Source organism: Ascaphus truei, chromosome 21 (assembly GCF_040206685.1).
Source record: "Ascaphus truei isolate aAscTru1 chromosome 21, aAscTru1.hap1, whole genome shotgun sequence".
Lineage (NCBI taxonomy): Eukaryota > Metazoa > Chordata > Amphibia > Anura > Ascaphidae > Ascaphus > Ascaphus truei.
The window spans coordinates 8,550,317-8,570,314 of record NC_134503.1 but is presented as its reverse complement, the minus strand read 5'-3'; the positions used below and the strand labels follow the sequence as shown (position 1 = coordinate 8,570,314).

Sequence of the window (19,998 nt, the reverse complement as noted above, 5' to 3'; positions counted from 1 at the left end):
TACATATACACATACATATACATCTCACAAATCAAATCCTAATTTGAATAGTATTGTTACATTTAACCCAACCCCCCCCCCCCCAAAAAAAAACCTTAAGGGGAGTTTTTGCAAGAAAAAGAAAACCCATATTAAGGGAACGATGAAATGCATCTTTGCTCCTTTAAACAAACCCATTTCTGCTACAGAGCTTCCATCGGGTCTGAAAACCAGTTCTCCCAGTTCATAAATAATAATTAGCGCTTGGCCACTCCATCATTCCGCTGGGTTCCTGCTGATCTGCCCATCATAAGGTTTGATTAGTCAAAAGTGCTCAGGATTCCGGTGTCTCCTTTGCAGGGAGAAGGGTTTAATGTACAATGGCCTGGTTCCAGGGAATTAAAAGTTAGGAAAAAATGGTGGCCCGTTAGGGAGACGTACCTACTTCTATATCGTCTCAGAAACGGAACATGTCTGCAGGATGCCACAGTGCAGTGCGACCAGGTTCAAACCGTAACATTAAAAGCAATTCTAACAAAGGGAAATTATTTTTGATCTCGTCACAGGCAATATACTTTTAAGTAACTGACCAGCATCCATACTGTACGTTCACCATCCTGGCTCGAACATTGTCAAAAATTAAATCCGTCTCATTAAATTACAAACAATTTCATTCAAACACGGAGATAGAAATGATCAGCATTCCTGCAGCATATTTCACTTGTACTCCGCCAGGAGAAATGTCCTTGGAACAGCCAGTAACTTCTTTATATGGCCAATAGCTTCATTGCCATTCATAAATCAGGTTAACCCGTTCAGTACTGTGTAAAGCAGATCCCAACCAGTTAGCATTCCAATATTAGGAAATAATGACAACCAATTATGGGAATGTCCTTCCCCCTCAATATCCGACTGGCACCCTCTCTGTCCACCTTTAAGAGCCATCTTAAAACACACGTCTTTAACGAAGCATATGGGTAGCTCCACTAGCTGACACTATACATCTCATATGCACTGACCTTGGCCCCTTGCAGAAGCACTTACCAGAACACCCTCCTACTGTCTCAAAGTTCTCCCTACTTACCACTTAGATTGTAAGCTCTTCCAGACAGGGACTCCTTTTCCTATTATTACTTATGCCTGAAGCGCGTATTCCCATTGTGTGTTGTATTATAATGTCGTGTGTATTACTGCTGTGAAGTGTTATGTACACGGATGGCGCTATATATAGATATAGATGCGTACAGTACATACTAAATGTGTTTGATACATTTTTTTTAGTCATTGAGAATGTCTTTATCGAAATGGGCTGCATGCTGATAGTGGGTCGTTGGGTCGTTGGGTCAACCCCCCCCCCCCCAACATTTTGACCTATACTATTGTGTGACCGGAAAGAACCAAGTCACCAAAATATTATCATCTTCTGGATATAATTACGTCACTTTTCCAAGTATTACTGCCAGGGTTACCACCTTCTACTAAAGGCCAACCCGGAGAAAATGAGGGTGGTTGGTGTAGATAGAGCACAGCTCCAGACGCCCTGCAATGTGAAGCAGGGAAAACAAAACCAGGCCACTCCGCAGTAGTATCAAATTTGTATTTTGCCAACTAACACATACAGGGAACAAAAATAGGACAGATAGAACGCACCTACGCGTTTCGTACAGGGGTACTTTATCAAGGCTGCACCTCCCCCTCTAACTGCAGTGAACATGGCTGCACGTTGCCACGTTCAAGGGGACACTACAATGCCGTTTGTCGAGGCCGCACAGCCATGTTCATTGCAGTTGGAGGGGGCAATTGTAGGAAAGTAACAGAATGCAGGAGACGCCGCCGCAGCACACCGCAACCCAGAGATTGGCAGGTCAAACCCGTAGCCCAGAGGCAAGTGCCAAAACCCGGAGTCTCCGGGTCAAACCTGGAGAGGTGGCAACCCCGATTACGGCTGAAGACAAGGACGTCTGAATAGTATCTCACATGATACTGTGACACTAGGAGAGTACCAAGACACGATAAGAGAGTAATAAGATACTCTAATAGACGTCTCTATTCCTGCCACAAAACTGCTCTGTAATTATGAACTTCACACAGAATTCAATGGTATAATCAGTGAAGATAAGCCAGGAATTCATTTTCCTTTGCAACCAGTAGCTTTTTACAGCACAGCATCTGCTCAGATTACAGTGTTTAATATGGCAATTGTTCTAAAGACCGAATTAGCTGTTCGAGTGAAACTTTAAGATATCACCTCATTACCTTCTGTATCCACTGTGCTGGTTTGGTATGCAACTCTGTTTATGTACTTTACATAACTCTGTGCCCCAAATTGTACCGGGCTGCGGCATACGCTGGCGCTTTACAAATAAACACTCAAATTCATCTATTACATGAGTGCTCAACCCCAGACCTCAAGATCCCCCCAACAGGTCAGATTTTCAGGATATCCCAGCTGCAGCACAGGTGGCTCAATCACTGGCTCAGTCATCAGTGCTGAAGCAGGGACTGATTGAGCCACCTGTGCTGAAGCAGGGATATCCTGAAAACCTGACCTGTTGGGCGGTCTTGAGGACTGGAGTACAATATATTGTCCTGTTTTGATAAAATCATTCAAACATGAAATAGAGAGACCACAGGTTGCATCTGTAATACCCACAATGCATGTTGCTAAGCATGAGTAGGGGTACCGCTGTTTGCTAAAGTTCCCAAACTCTGCCACGTGTGTGTAAAAAAACATGCGCCCCCCCCCCCCCCCAAAAAAAAGTTGCAGGGTCATATAACCCTGATGTGCAGGTCACATTTCTCATGTGACCTACAATACCTTTGTTATGAATAAAGTGAACAAAACATTTGCCAATGGGAAACATTTCATCCCATTTTCCATCAACAAAACACGCAGCCCCCAGCATTTTGCCAAATGAAAGTACAAATGAGCAAAATGATACCAGAGCGGCCCACAGATCTCTAGGAGGGGGCAGGCAGGGGGTGCAGTTTGTTGCAAGAAACCACGGGGTTAAGACAGCCATCTCCCGAAAGGTTAGCAGCTGCCTCTTCTAGCGATGTATTACGGCTTCCTTTTCTCATCAGGGAGACTCTGGAGACATTTTCCTGTGGCTGCAGTGTATGGCAAGACATTTCCCATGAAGCCCTAAGGTAGGAATGTGTGACAAGCTTTACATTTCCCAGGAGGCCCTGCAGTATATCACAAAGACCATATTCACCCGTCAGCCCTCACTGCAGTGACGTTTCTGTCATTGGACAAGGGCAAAGACAGGACTCGGAAATGACCACTGGATGTGCTTAAATCAGGGGTGGGCGACTGCAGAACCTCAAGGACCACCAACAGGTCAGGGTTTTCAGGATATCCCTGCTTCAGCTCAGGTGCCAATCAGTCCCAGCTTCAGCACAGATGGCTCAATCAGTGGCTCAGTCGCGGAAGCAGGGATATCCTGAAAACCTGACCTGTTGGTGGCCCTTGAGGACTGGAGTTTCCCCATCCCTGGTTTAAATCGTCTCCAAGACCAAATTGAAATGAATAGCATCTTCCTTAGCAAGAAGAAAATAGCTTCACAGCATGCAAAATAGGGGTTTAATGTTCTATTTCAATTGGGAAAACAACACATACAGGCATACCCCGCATTAACGTACGCAATGGGACCGGAGCACGTATGTAAAGCAAAAATGTACTTAAAGTGAAGCACTACCTTTTCCCAACTTATCGATGCATGTACTGTACTGCAATCATCACATACGTGCATAACTGATGTAAATAACGCATGTGTAACAGGCTCTATAGTCTCCCCGCTTGCGCACAGCTTCGGTACAGGTAGGGAGACAGTATTGATGTTCAGGACGTGCTGACAGGCGCATGCGTGAGCTGCCGTTTGCCTATTGAGCGAGATGTACTTACTCGCGAGTGTACTTAAAGTGAGTGTCCTTAAACCGGGGTATGCCTGTACTGTATATCCCTTTTCCAGGCCATTGCAGAATGTACAACTGGGATATTCTGCACTATATATTTATTTTTTGGTAGTTTTATTTTAACTTCTGGTGAAAGAAGAAATTGGATTGAAAAAAATGGTGACTTAAAAAAATCCAACAATATATTGGTATTTAAGTTGTATTGAATATATGCTTCCCACAAAGAATTTGCAAACTATACAGGACAGGATTTTGTCTCAGGTAGTAATCCAATGACACCCTTTGTGCCAGTTACATTTGGAGGACATCCTCATTTAGCAACGGTTCCCCTGAAAGCAAAGAGGTGTGAAGCATTGTGAACAAGCAAATAATAACAATAAAAAGAAGGGTTTAAGTGTTTGCACCTGCTCTCTAATGGTCTGTGTGTTCCCTCAAGCCTGTAACTTACCAGGTGCAATTACAGCATTACACGGGGCAATTATACACACCAGGCCACAAACCTCATCCTTTTACTGGATGTTTTGTCCCCATTGGACTTGCTGTGCCCGCCGCAAGTTAACTCAGCCGGACAATTCCAAATTAAGTCAATGGAAAGAAACCTGAAAACATCATTTTAAACAGGAAAAACAGGCAATAAAGCAGATGAAAACAAATGTCCTTTAATGCATAATTAGGAGACGACTTTTTCCACAAGTTGCCCATTAACCCCAACATGACAGGGCCAAAGGAGGAAAGGAAACCGAACTTGTAAGTCCCGCCGAGTTGCCAGAATGTTTCTAGTAGAGTCAGAATGGGTCAATATTTTATACGCACAAATGTAACCGTCTTTCAGTGCTAGAGACATGTGAGGGTTCATGCTGGTGCTCGTTATCACCTCCTTTGAAGGGAGATACAGCAAATGCTCTAGCACAGGAGTGGCCAATTCCAGCCCTCAAGGGCCACCAACAGGTCAGGTTTTCAGGATAGACCTGGTTCAGCGCATGTGGCTCAATCCATGGCTCCGTTGAAGAGGGCTGGAATTTCCCTCCCCTGCTCTAGCAAAACTCGAACAGCGTTACTTTACTAGGACTTAGGGCATCATGCAGAGAGCAGCGCTATTTGCAATCTCGCCATTTTCCGGAGAAAATCGCGCTAAAAACAGCTGAAAATGGCGAGTTAGAAAAAAATATGGCGCTTTTTTCCTATTTGAAAATCTCGCCGCGCGGCTGGCGAGAAACTACATCTCGCCAGTCTGAAAAATATCCGAATTCAGAAAGGCGCGCTCGCCATCTAGCGGCTGTTTTTGGCGCGATTTTCTCCAATTTTCTCCGCCAACTAAAGTTGGCAAGAAGCAGGAGCTCGCCGGCTATAGGGGAAAAAAAAATGCGCGATTTTTTTTTTCTCCCTTTCAGCTGCGCGCATCTCCTCATTTACAATTCTCCACATGCAGTAATGCTAAAAATAGCGGATTTCGCCAATTTCTGCATATCTTATACTATATAATTGAAAGCATTGTATGCCTGGATGTCCGGTGTCCCTAGGGGAAATCTCATTGGTCCCTTGGCCCGCCCCCACACACCTCTCATTGGCCTGAGGCGGAGTGACGGGCCAAAGGACACATAGGGACACACACACACACAGACACACAGACACACACACAGACACACAGACACGGACGGACACACACACACACACACACACAATCCCCTCCCGGGTGCCCCTCACTCTCCCCAGTCAGCTGGACCGCACCTCAACTTCCACACACCACCCCACCCTCCCTGTGCCCGAACTTACCCGGAGTCCCGTGTACACACACACACACACACATTCCCACCCCCCCAAAGCTCACACACACCTCACCCCCCCCCCAAGCTCATCCCCCCCCAAGCTCATCCCCCCCCAAGCTCACACCCCGGCGCCGCTACAGTCAGCGGGGGAGCGGAGCGAGCGCCCGGGACACACGCGGGGGAGCGGCCACAACACGCGGCCTCCCGCCTCACATCCACGTGGGAGCGGCCGGATGAGTGAGGCAGCGGCCGGATCAGTGAGGCAGCGGCAGGACGGGTGAGCTCCCCCCCCCTCCACATGCTACGTGCTGCTCTTGCCCCTCCGCTCCCGGCTCCCCCCTGTCACCGCGTGACAGGCCGCGGGACGTGAGATGGGAGGGGGGATGCCCCTCCGGTCCCGGCTCCCCCCTAGGCCGCGGGACGTGAGATGGGAGGGGGGATGCCCCTCCGCTCCCGGCTCCCCCCTGTCACCGCGTGACAGGCCGCGGGACGTGAGATGGGAGGGGGGATGCCGCTCCCGGCTCCCCCCTGTCACTGCGTGACAGGCCGCGGGACGTGAGATGGGAGGGGGGATGCCCCTCCGTTCCCCGCTTCACCTTCTCCCCACCGTTGTCCCCGCTGCCTGCGCAGGAGGAGGGGGGGGGAGCGGGTGTTGGTGCTGGTGTGTGTAATTGTGCGAGACTGTGTGTGAGTGTCTGTGACTGTGTGAAACTGTGTGTAAGTGTCTGTGACTGTGTGTGACTGTGTGTAACTGTGTGTGACAGTGTGTGTAAGTGTTTCACAGTGTGAGAGTGTGAGTGTGTGTAAGTCTGTGTAAGTGTCTATGACTGTGTGAAACTGTTTGAAACTGTGAAAGTTTGTGTAAGTGTGTGTGACTGTGTGTGAGTGTGTGTAACTGTCTGGGATTGTCTGTAACTGTGTGTGTGTGTGTGTGTGGTGCACTGTGCAGTGTGAGCAATAAGCAATGAGCAGTGTGTCAGTGTGTGCAGTGTGAGCAATGACCACTGTGTGTGCAGTGTGAGCAGTGTGTGTGCAGTGTGTGCAGTGTGAGCAATGAGCAGTGTGTGTGCACTGTGTGCAGTGTGAGCAATGAGCAGTGTGTCAGTGTGTGCAGTGTGACCAATGAGCAGTGTGTGTGCAGTATGCAGTGTGTGTCAGTGTGTGTGCAGTGTGCTGTATGTCAGTGTGAGCAATGAGCTGTGTATGTGTGTGTGTGTGCAGTGAGCAGTGTGTGTGCAGTGAGCAGTGTGTGTGCAGTGAGCAGTGTGTGTGCAGTGTGCAGGGTGTGTCAGTGTGACCAGTGTGTGTGCAGTGTGCAGTGTGTGTCACTGTGAGCTGTGTGTGCGCAGTGTGCGTCAGTGCGACCAATGAGCAGTGTGTGTGCAGTGTGCAGTGTGTAGTGTGAACAATGAGCAGTGTGTGTCAGTGTGAGCACGGTTCACATCCCGGGCAACGCCGGGTCTCTCAGCTAGTGGAGAATAAAACTCTCCATTAAAGCTACTTTTTCTTAAACTCTCCAATTTATTCTAGCGCTGCTCTCTGCATAGGCCCCTATATCTCATTGTGTTGTATCTGTATTGTAGGCAGATTGCAATACAGTGTATTAGAATATGGCTTTAATTAGAGCAACACAAGTCTTGTACATACATGGTATACATCTCCAGGTTCCACCACACTCACATACAGTATGGGAAAAGTGATAGGTGCAATTAATTGAACAAACCTATGTAGTTTATAGCCGGGCACTTCAAAGGGTGGCGCGCAAACGGTCTTGAAGTATCAACTTATAATTTCATTGTAGTTGGCCAGGCAGCCAAGTGCAATGTGTTTTTCATATTAAAACGCATTTGTAAGCGAATGGAGATATAGATATATAGATACACACACATACAAACTCTTCTCAGTGTTAATCAATGATCTTCCTATAGCTTGTGAGGGAGCTTCAATACACATGTATGCAGATGACACAATCTTATATGCACACAGCCATAGCCTCTCTGACCTTGGACACGTACTTCAGTCTGACTTTGAGACTTGAAAATTGGATTTCCCAAAACAAACTGGTTTTTAAAACACTGACAAGACTGTAACAACGGTATGTGGGACCAAGGCTACATTTCTAAAACGACCAATGAATGAGCTCCAGCTCAGAACCAACTCTAATACTATCCTAGCCCTTGTTACTAATTTCAAATATTTGGGTATATGGTTTGACTCCCATTTAATATTTGGGCTACACATTGATACCCTGATATCCAAAACCTATGCCAATCTAGGTGTACAATATAGGAACAACTCCTCTCTACGTTGGTCAGAAAGCGTATCTCACAGCAGATGCTGATGCCAATTATAGACTATGGGGACATAGTATATGACACAGCACCCCAAAACGCACCTTGGCAAACTTGATACCCTCTGCAATGCAACTACAACACACATCACTGCGAAATGCCCAAAGAACGAGATTGGTCCCCACTTGAGTCTAGGCGCAAAGTTCATCTTTCTTGTCTTGCCTTCAAATACTTTCTGGGCAAGCTACCCGTCTATCTGAACAAGCTCCTCACCCCTACCACACGCAGCTCTTATCACCCGAGATTTGACTCCAAAAGACTGTTCATGGTCCCAGGGCTCAGCAAAGTATCCGGACGTTCCTCCTCCTCTTACCGTGCACCCCAAAACTGGAACAGTCTACCGGAGACTCTCACAGCCACCATCAGTCTAAGTTCTTTCAAAACTAAAGCTGACTCACATTTAACCTGGTCTGTAACTGTTACATACGCCTATAATATATATTATTAACCGTCAAGCGTTAACTGAAACGCAATGATACACGGTCTAGCAGCAATGGGAGTGTCCTGCATTTAGCAAGTAAGTTATTGTTTGAATTAAATTATGTGTTGCACCTGTTTGTCATGGTTTGGTTGGGTATTTATACAGTATGTGTTCTATTGCACTCTGTATGTACATCACCTTGAGAAAGGTCCCGTGTGTAGGACCGAAACGTTGGATATGATGTCTCACTAATTCTTTTTTGACTACTTGTTGGAGTGCTGCCTCTGATATTCGCTCATACGGTATCATATTGCCTATTTTGTTCATACAGGATTTGCACCCACCTTTGTTTACCTGACGGAGTGCCTTGTTCTCATTTATTCACTATATATATATTATATATACACACATAAACCATACAATACCGTTTGAAGCACGAGATCAGGAGACAGCACTCTGTTAAGTTTGATCACAAGTTTTTGTATTGAAAAAGACACATAAACCGACGTTTCGGTCCCCAGTGGGACCTTTCTCCCCCCACTGGTGGACCAAAATGTCGGTTTGTGTGTCTTTTTCAATACAAAAACTTGTGATCAAACTTACCAGAGTGCTGTCTCCTGATCTCGTGCTTCAAACGGTATTGTATGGTTTATTATTGCTTTATGGGACAAGCACCCAATTTTTTCTACTTGCAAGTGGAGTGCCGGCTGCTTCTGTGGATTCTACATATATATACACACACACATACATATATACACAATACACACACATATACAGTTGTTGACAAATCACCAAAAAATCTACTCGCCACACAAAAAAATCTACTCGCCACCTAGTACCAAACGTGTGCTGCTTGGGCCAATATTTACTCGCCCGGGGGTTAAATCCACTCGCCCGGGGCGAGCAAATGTATAGGTTTGTCGAACACTGCACATATATATATATATACATATATACATACATATATACAGTGTTCGACAAACCTATACATTTGCCCGCCCCGGGCGAGTGGATTTAACATCGTGGCGAGCACCTATTGGCCGAAGCAGCACATGTGTGGTACTAGGTGGCGAGTAGATTTTTTTGTTCGTCGAGTAGATTTTTTGGTGATTTGTCGACCACTGCATATATATATATATACAGTGGTTGACAAATCACCAAAAAATCTACTCGCCACCTAGTACCAAACGTGTGCTGCTTGGGCCAATATTTACTCGCCCGGGGGTTAAATCCACTCGCCCGGGGCGAGCAAATGTATAGGTTTGTCGAACACTGTATATATATATATATATACATATACACACACACATACAGCCTTTGCAGGAGAGCATCGTACATGCATGTATATCTTTATTTATATATGGCGCCATCTATGTGCATAGCGCGTCACAGCTGTAATATGTGATATAAAACATGAAGACAGCTGCACCACTAACAGCGTTTGGACTATTGGCCAAGGATAATTGTGACGTTTATTTTTAACTAATATTTGGAACCATTTTTTTATTTTTAAATTAATAATCTTAATAATTACCCTCTGAGCGTTTCTGACATTTTATTGAAGTTGAAACCAATACAGACGATCCAATGATGACACGTTTAAAAAAACTGGAACCAGGGGAGTCAGGCGAGGGGAAATAGTTTGAACACCTATATCTTAACCCCTTTACTGCCAGAGCGGCCAGCAACGCATCAGTGACCAGCTTTAATAAGGTGCTGACCCCAGATGTCGGGTAGGATTCCGTTTGACCACCCTGCGTAAGTCCCGTTACATGCAGAATAACACATTGATGCACATACAGGACACAAACAGATAAATATATCTAATTATACACACACATGCGTGTACACTGACACACACAGACCCACACATGCTAATAATACAGTTATATCTTGCTGGAATTTAAGCCTGCGCTATTTTTTGCTTATATGGGTGTTGCACCCCTGCAGGGGATGACATCACTGGTTGCTAGGGAAACAAAATCCTACATTTTTCTTACATTTCATTTTTACAGCGATGAAATAGGTTTCCCCCCCCCCCCTCTCTTTCCTGAAGTGGTATTGGCCAAAGAGAACCGTTTATCTCCCAAGCTGACCGAAACAAAGGTTTGCCAAGATAGAGAGATGGGTCTCTATAAAGAATACAGAATACAGAAAGAACACAGCTCAACCCCCTTATAACTTGGGGTCCAAAGAATCCCATTGCGATATAAGCGGATCGCGTTAGAAATAACGTACAATTGTATGAATTGTACAATAAAGTATTTAAGATACCAGTAATCGTGTTGTAAAGTATTCATACATACGAAAATTGGGAGCCACGCTTGCATCGCGTTATAAGCGGCTTCGCGTTGTAACGGATCGCGTTATAGCGGGGTTGAGCTGTACTTTGTTAGGTCTACCAAGTCCTACCTGGGACTACACCTTTAAAGCGCTAGTTCGTCACCCCGAACATGGGGAAAACGCTATTTCAGCTATGGCGACCCGTTGGCTTTCCAGAGACACCAGTGAAAGTACCGCATTCCGGTCCCCTCCAGGGGAAAGAAAATGGCGGTTCGCTTGGGCCAAAAGGAAGAATCTTTATTAGCCCGCATCCTGCAGGGGGTTAAAAACCCCAGTATGTACCGGCAAGGCCTTTGGATCACGTGAACAAGGGGCTCGCTGGAGTTGCAAATAACGGGGTTCAGCTCTGGGGGACCCCTGGTTCCTATGTTTGGTAAAAACAAAAAGGGGGGAGCAGGGAGGGAGAAAAACAGCTACTTTCAGGGGTTGCATGTTGTAACGAACACCAGGCGTTTTGGTACAGCGACGGCCAGTAACTTAAAACAAAAGGGCAGGAGCCACAGGCTTATCAGGACAAAGCAGCTGTGTGTGCATTTCTGTGGGGAGATAGTGACGGACAAATTGGTTTGTTAACAATAACACTCAGAAATTGGTTCCAATTCCCAAGAAAATTAGAGCAAAAATACAGGATGGATCAGGAATAAAAGGCGATTTGTGTTCTGTGTATTTATATGTACGGGAAGAGAGGCCTGCAAAACATTGCTCTGGCAGCCAGGGGGTTAAAATCACGTGTCATGCTCAGGAGTGGCCAACTCCAGTCCTCAAGGGCCACCAACAGGTCAGGTTTTCAGGATATCCCTGCTTTCGGCACAAGTGGCTCAATCAGTGGCCCAGTCTTTGACTGAGCCACCTGTGCTGAAGCAGGGATATCCTGAAAAACCTGACCTGTTGGTGGCCCTTGAGGACTAGAGTGAAGAGGTTAAAATCGTGAAAATGCCTCGCTCTGCAGCAATTCCTCAAACGGTGCGAAAATCGCGTCCTGCACAGCAATCTGCCTTAATCTCAATACCAACCTCGGCAGAGGTGAGGCCGCAACGTTACGTCCTTGTGAAGTTGTTCTTATACAGACGCCGGGGCCGTTCCTCGCCTCATTAAATACCACTGGCCTTGCAGGAAGCTGCGCGCCACTAATACTTTTGTCCTTTAACACAGCAAAAAAAAACGAAATTCAGATGAATGGCAGCTCACTGATAACACCATCAAGATAAAGCTGTATCAATATAACCTTCAGCGCGGTTTTAACGCTGTGCCGGTTTACCTTGGCCCTGTTATCTGCAGCCTGCTGGCGCCGAAAACCACCAGTGTCTGTTTTACACCAAGGGCACAATGTCTACACACTAGGGACCTCGAACAATAGGGAAAGCATGGAGTTTACCCCTTTGCAATATATTTTAGATTGCCAGTAAAGCGCTCAGATATACCACTTTATCCCACGCTCCCATATACCAGCGTATCCCGCGCTCCGATATACCAGCTTATCCCGCGCTCCCATGTACCAGCTTATCCCACGCTCCCATATACCAGCGTATCCCGCGCTCCGATATACCAGCTTATCCCGCGCTCCCATGTACCAGCTTATCCCACGCTCCCATGTACCAGCTTATCCCACGCTCCCATGTACCAGCTTATCCCACGCTCCCATATACCAGCTTATCCCACGCTCCCATATACCTGCTTATCCCACGCTCCCATATACCAGCTTATCCCACGCTCCCATATACCTGCTTATCCCACGCTCCCATATACCAGCGTATACCGCGCTCCCATATACCATCTTATCCCGCGCTCCCATATACCTGCTTATCCCACGCTCCCATATACCAGCTTATCCCGCGCTCCCATATACCAGCTTATCCCGCGCTCCCATATACCAGCTTATCCCGCGCTCCCATATACCAGCTTATCCCGCGCTCCCATATACCAGCTTATCCCGCGCTCCCATATACCAGCTTATCCCACGCTCCCATATACCAGCTTATCCCGCGCTCCCATATACCAGCTTATCCCGCGCTCCCATATATACCAGCTTATCCCGCGCTCCCATATACCAGTTTATCCCGCGCTCCCATATACCAGCTTATCCCACGCTCCAATATACCAGCTTATCCCACACTCCCATATACCATCTTATCCCGCGCTCCCATATACCAGTTTATCCCACGCTCCCATATACCATCTTATCCCGCGCTCCCATATACCAGCTTATCCCGCGCTCCCATATACCAGCTTATCCCGCGCTCCCATATACCAGCTTATCCCACGCTCCCATATACCAGCTTATCCCGCGCTCCCATATACCAGCTTATCCCGCGCTCCCATATACCTGCTTATCCCGCGCTCCCATATACCTGTTTATCCCACGCTCCCATATTCCAGCGTATCCCGCGCTCCCATATACCATCTTATCCCGCGCTCCCATATATACCAGCTTATCCCACGCTCCCATATACCAGCTTATCCCACGCTCCCATATACCAGCTTATCCCACGCTCCCATATACCAGCTTATCCCGCGCTCCCATATACCAGCTTATCCCGCGCTCCCATATACCAGCTTATCCCACGCTCCCATATACCAGCGTATCCCACGCTCCCATATATTCCAGCGTATCCCGCGCTCCCATATACCAGCTTATCCCGCGCTCCCATATACCTGCTTATCCCGCGCTCCCATATACCAGCTTATCCCGCGCTCCGATATACCAGCTTATCCCGCGCTCCGATATACCAGCTTATCCCGCGCTCCGATATACCAGCTTATCCCGCGCTCCCATATACCTGCTTATCCCGCGCTCCCATATACCAGCTTATACCGCGCTCCCATATACCAGCGTATACCGCGCTCCCATATACCAGCTTATCCCGCGCTCCCATATACCAGCTTATCCCGCGCTCCCATATACCAGTTTATCCCGCGCTCCCATATACCAGCTTATCCCACGCTCCCATATACCAGCTTATCCCACGCTCCCATATACCAGCTTATCCCACGCTCCCATATACCAGTTTATCCCACGCTCCCATATACCAGCTTATCCCGCGCTCCCATATACCAGCTTATCCCGCGCTCCGATATACCAGCGTATCCCGCGCTCCCATATACCAGCTTATCCCGCGCTCCCATATACCAGCTTATCCCGCGCTCCCATATACCAGCTTATCCCGCGCTCCCATATACCAGCTTATCCCGCGCTCCCATATACCAGCTTATCCCGCGCTCCCATATACCAGCTTATCCCACGCTCCCATATACCAGTTTATCCCGCGCTCCCATATACCAGCTTATCCCGCGCTCCCATATATACCAGCTTATCCCGCGCTCCCATATACCAGTTTATCCCGCGCTCCCATATACCAGCTTATCCCACGCTCCAATATACCAGCTTATCCCACACTCCCATATACCATCTTATCCCGCGCTCCCATATACCAGTTTATCCCACGCTCCCATATACCATCTTATCCCGCGCTCCCATATACCAGCTTATCCCGCGCTCCCATATACCAGCTTATCCCGCGCTCCCATATACCAGCTTATCCCACGCTCCCATATACCAGCTTATCCCGCGCTCCCATATACCAGCTTATCCCGCGCTCCCATATACCAGCTTATCCCGCGCTCCCATATACCTGTTTATCCCACGCTCCCATATTCCAGCGTATCCCGCGCTCCCATATACCATCTTATCCCACGCTCCCATATATACCAGCTTATCCCACGCTCCCATATACCAGCTTATCCCACGCTCCCATATACCAGCTTATCCCACGCTCCCATATACCAGCTTATCCCGCGCTCCCATATACCAGCTTATCCCGCGCTCCCATATACCAGCTTATCCCACGCTCCCATATACCAGCGTATCCCACGCTCCCATATATTCCAGCGTATCCCGCGCTCCCATATACCAGCTTATCCCGCGCTCCCATATACCTGCTTATCCCGCGCTCCCATATACCAGCTTATCCCGCGCTCCGATATACCAGCTTATCCCGCGCTCCCATATACCAGTTTATCCCGCGCTCCGATATACCAGCTTATCCCGCGCTCCCATATACCTGCTTATCCCGCGCTCCCATATACCAGCTTATACCGCGCTCCCATATACCAGCGTATACCGCGCTCCCATATACCAGCTTATCCCGCGCTCCCATATACCAGCTTATCCCGCGCTCCCATATACAAGTTTATCCCGCGCTCCCATATACCAGCTTATCCCACGCTCCCATATACCAGCTTATCCCACGCTCCCATATACCAGCTTATCCCACGCTCCCATATACCAGCTTATCCCACGCTCCCATATACCAGTTTATCCCACGCTCCCATATACCAGCTTATCCCGCGCTCCCATATACCAGCTTATCCCGCGCTCCGATATACCAGCGTATCCCGCGCTCCCATATACCAGCTTATCCCGCGCTCCCATATACCAGCTTATCCCGCGCTCCCATATACCAGCTTATCCCGCGCTCCCATATACCAGCTTATCCCGCGCTCCCATATACCAGCTTATCCCGCGCTCCCATATACCAGCTTATCCCGCGCTCCCATATACCAGCTTATCCCGCGCTCCCATATACCAGCTTATCCCGCGCTCCCATATACCAGCTTATCCCGCGCTCCCATATACCAGCTTATCCCGCGCTCCCATATATCAGCTTATCCCGCGCTCCCATATACCAGCTTATCCCGCGCTCCCATATACCTGCTTATCCCGCGCTCCCATATTCCAGCGTATCCCGCGCTCCCATATACCTGCTTATCCCGCGCTCCCATATACCAGCGTATCCCACGCTCCCATATACCTGCTTATCCCACGCTCCCATATACCTGCTTATCCCGCGCTCCCATATACCAGCTTATCCCGCGCTCCCATATACCTGCTTATCCCGCGCTCCCATATTCCAGCGTATCCCGCGCTCCCATATACCTGCTTATCCCGCGCTCCCATATACCAGCGTATCCCACGCTCCCATATACCTGCTTATCCCACGCTCCCATATACCTGCTTATCCCGCGCTCCCATATACCTGCTTATCCCGCGCTCCCATATACCTGCTTATCCCGCGCTCCCATATACCTGTTTATCCCGCGCTCCCATATACCTGCTTATCTCACGCTCCCATATACCAGCGTATCCCACGCTCCCATATACCAGCGTATCCCGCGCTCCCATATACCAGCTTATCCCGCGCTCCCATATACCAGCTTATCCCGCGCTCCCATATACCAGCTTATCCCGCGCTCCCATATACCAGCTTATCCCGCGCTCCCATATACCAGCTTATCCCGCGCTCCCATATACCAGCTTATCCCGCGCTCCCATATACCTGCTTATCCCACGCTCCCATATACCAGCTTATCCCACGCTCCCATATACCAGTTTATCCCGCGCTCCCATATACCTGCTTATCCCACGCTCCCATATACCAGTTTATCCCGCGCTCCCATATACCTGCTTATCCCGCGCTCCCATATACCAGCGTATCCCGCGCTCCCATATACCAGCTTATCCCACGCTCCCATATACCAGCTTATCCCGCGCTCCCATATACCTGCTTATCCCACGCTCCCATATACCAGCTTATCCCGCGCTCCCATATACCAGCTTATCCCGCGCTCCCATATACCTGCTTATCCCACGCTCCCATATACCAGCTTATCCCACGCTCCCATATACCAGCTTATCCCGCGCTCCCATATACCTGCTTATCCCGCGCTCCCATATACCAGCGTATCCCACGCTCCCATATACCAGCGTATACCGCGCTCCCATATACCAGCTTATCCCACGCTCCCATATACCAGCTTATCCCGCGCTCCCATATACCTGCTTATCCCGCGCTCCCATATACCAGCGTATCCCACGCTCCCATATACCAGCGTATACCGCGCTCCCATATACCAGTTTATCCCGCGCTCCCATATACCAGCATATCCCACGCTCCCATATACCAGCTTATCCCACACTCCCATATACCAGCTTATCCCACGCTCCCATATACCTGCTTATCCCACGCTCCCATATACAGTACCAGCTTATCCCGCGCTCCCATATACCAGTTTATCCCGCGCTCCCATATACCAGCTTATCCCACGCTCCCATATACCAGCTTATCCCACGCTCCCATATACCAGCTTATCCCGCGCTCCCATATATACCAGTTTATCCCACGCTTCCATATACCAGCGTATCCCACGCTCCCATATATACCAGCGTATCCCACGCTCCCATATACCAGTTTATCCCGCGCTCCCATATACCAGTTTATCCCGCGCTCCCATATACCAGCTTATCCCGCGCTCCCATATACCAGCGTATCCCGCGCTCCCATATACCAGCTTATCCCACGCTCCCATATACCCGCTTATCCCACGCTCCCATATACCATCTTATCCCGCGCTCCCATATACCCGCTTATCCCGCGCTCCCATATACCCACGCAGCAAAGCAGCAGTCAGGAATTCTTAAAATTGAGATGCAATGTCACCTCTAGAACCGATGGTAATTTCCATAGACTTGAATGGCCATTACCGCCAGAGCTGGAGTGTGATGGTTGGCATCGGCTTAAAATGTGCCTTTTGTAATTTAACCTCACTGCTGCCAGAGGAACGGGCAACGCCATAGCAAAGGGCTTCATAGTGGCAGCCAGATTTTTGAGGCACTGCAAAAAAAAAAAAATACATTTTCCGTCGATATTTTTAGGAACTGTTAAACTGATGGAGTATGTGATGGTGGCGAGACATTAAGGCTGTGTCATGGCACACGATGTAGTTGGTTCGATGTGCTTATCACTGCCGGCGGGGACCTGGAACGTGTTACTGCGTAGAACAGCAATGTAGGGTGCCAATCCAGAAGGCGGCCATCGGGGGACTTGGAATTCAGTGGGCACTATATCAAACACAGCCAAGATCAGTTCTCCGGGATAGGAAGAAAGGCCAGAACAGAGAGAGGTCATGTAGGGGCGATCATTTATTTTGAAGTAAAGCATGAGGAAGTGATGTTCTGAGCTATCAATAAAATATACAGTATGTAACAGGTTTTCCCCCACCCTCTGGGAGATCTCACTATTACACAGTGTTTTGTACGGCTCACAGAATGCTGAGCATCCGTCGATGGTAGTGGGGACGAACAGGACAGGCTTTAGGGTTCTCTCTCACTTCACACAGTGCAGCACTCCCATTCCCTGCAGACCCCATCAGAACTGGGTGCAGTCCCTGCTGGAAAGTTCTCTGGTACTCCCCCAGATTAATTGCACGCTCAGGCAGGAGTATATAAAACAGGAACCGTCTTTATTGTCCAAAAGCACACAGCATACAACCGGTACACTTCTTAGTATCCCTGGACTCAACCCAGGGAGCTGGAGGCCCCAAGCGTCTAGCCTCAGCTCTTCCCCTAATCCCTAGTGGAAAAAGGGGTAGTTGTCCCACTCCGGGAAGGAAGGTGGCCAGAGCCCTAGCTCCACCCTTCCAACTCTCAGCATAGAACTCTGAACTCAACAGAACCAACTAGAATTTGGATATGCAGCTCCTTTTGTACCCCTGAACAAGGGCCTAGTCCCACCCCCCTGTCACTCAAAGGAGCTGCTTTCTGCAGGGGAAAAGCCGGATTAACCCCATCACTGCCTGCACTGGTTCCAGGATGTGTTAGGCAGGGCAGATTAGAATAGTAGTCAGGAGGATACATGGCTACATATAGGACTCCTCAGACTGTGCATATCGGGACCCCGCACGCTCAGGCTGTTGCCCTACTAAACTGTTCTTATAAATGTTTCGCTCCCCGACATTTATGGGGAAGGGGAGCTTCGCCCCAGGTAAAATTATCTTTTAAAAGCATGCATTTGGGAATGAAAAGAAGGTTTTTTTTCCCCCGGATTTGATTTATGGCTTTGTAATGGGAAGATTGAAAGGATGTACGTTTTCCGCTTGCTCTGTGTAAAGCAGAATAATTGAAGCCATGTATCCTGGATTTCCGGGTTTATTCTGTAATAAATCCCTGCCAGTTGGAAGGTAAGAAGTATATGTGGGTATTTAAGGTTGCGCTGTGACTATCCCTGGCATTTAAAAAAAAATAGTTTTACTATATTTTCTTCAGCCCATCTCTGCTGGGTGGCTGTTCCATGTATCAACTTGCATTTCTCTGATCGGTCCCCCTGAGATTATAAAGCCGGTTCTACCATTTTATCGTATAGAACAATATCTCACTCAGCATTTATGTGGCACCTCCCCCTCTGCCAGCCCCTTGTGCTGCGGAACAGGCGCTGAGAATAATTACTTTCATTAACAGTTGTGCTCCAACGGTGTTCATTGTGCGAATAATTAGTATGTAAATCAAATGCACGTCTCCGTCCCGATTCACCTCCTGCGTAACCCATTTCATGCAACGATAATTAAAAGGCACATTTGAATTTAAGGACTTGGCCACGTGCAGTATGAAGAGTACGATGGGGCTCACGGAGCAGAATGGCTCTGCCGAAAATGCAAGCGTGCATTTTAATATCGAGGAAGGGGAACCCACGTAGCCACCCCTTCAATGCAAGCCCTTCTGGCGGGGAATGGGTTAAAAAAAAAAAATGATCAGGCAAACTAAATACTTATTAAAAAGTTGCCCTCACTTTCCCTTCTGAGTTTCAAAGTAACTGCCTTTGAAGTGGGTGAAATCAGTGGCGGAAGTCCGACGGCACCCGAGTGCCGGTTATCGCTTCAAGTCGTGATTGCATGACCCCTCCCCCCCAGAGCCGATGAGAAATGGAAGTGTAGGCGGCTTCAATGACGTTTTGATTGTGCCGGCGGCTCAGTCGCGGTTAGCTAGATCCGTCCATAGAAAACAAGCTTTTTTTTTTTTTTGCCAAGACGGCAAATGGCTCGTCAATAGGGCACGGCGGAGGTCGCGCTGGGATGCTGCTCGTTGCCAGAAATCTATGGCCGCTGCGTTAAAATCACGCTGCTATCTGCACTATCGCAGCTTAACAAATAATGGCCAGTCGGTTCCTTGTAACCCAGGAAAAGTCACTATGGATTGTAAGCTCTTCGGGGCAGAGACACGGGTGGGGGAAAAAAAAAGTCTGTGCGCAACATTGGACAACCCCTACGCAAGAAAGAAATAGTCATATTTCAGCAATGTTACCCGCCCGGCTTTATAAATCTAACATACGTCTGGTATTATCCATGTGGACATTTAGGCCTGGAAGTATAACTGCAAAAAGCACAACAACAG

The 19,998-nt window shown here is 48.3% G+C and overlaps 1 protein-coding gene across 6 annotated transcripts in view; it reads right to left on the bottom strand.

The window, feature by feature from the left end:
* The window catches only part of GPSM1 (G protein signaling modulator 1), a 150,822-nt gene that overhangs the window by 21,147 nt on the left and 109,677 nt on the right, over nucleotides 1–19,998 (bottom strand). The gene's annotated exons all lie outside the window — the stretch shown is intronic.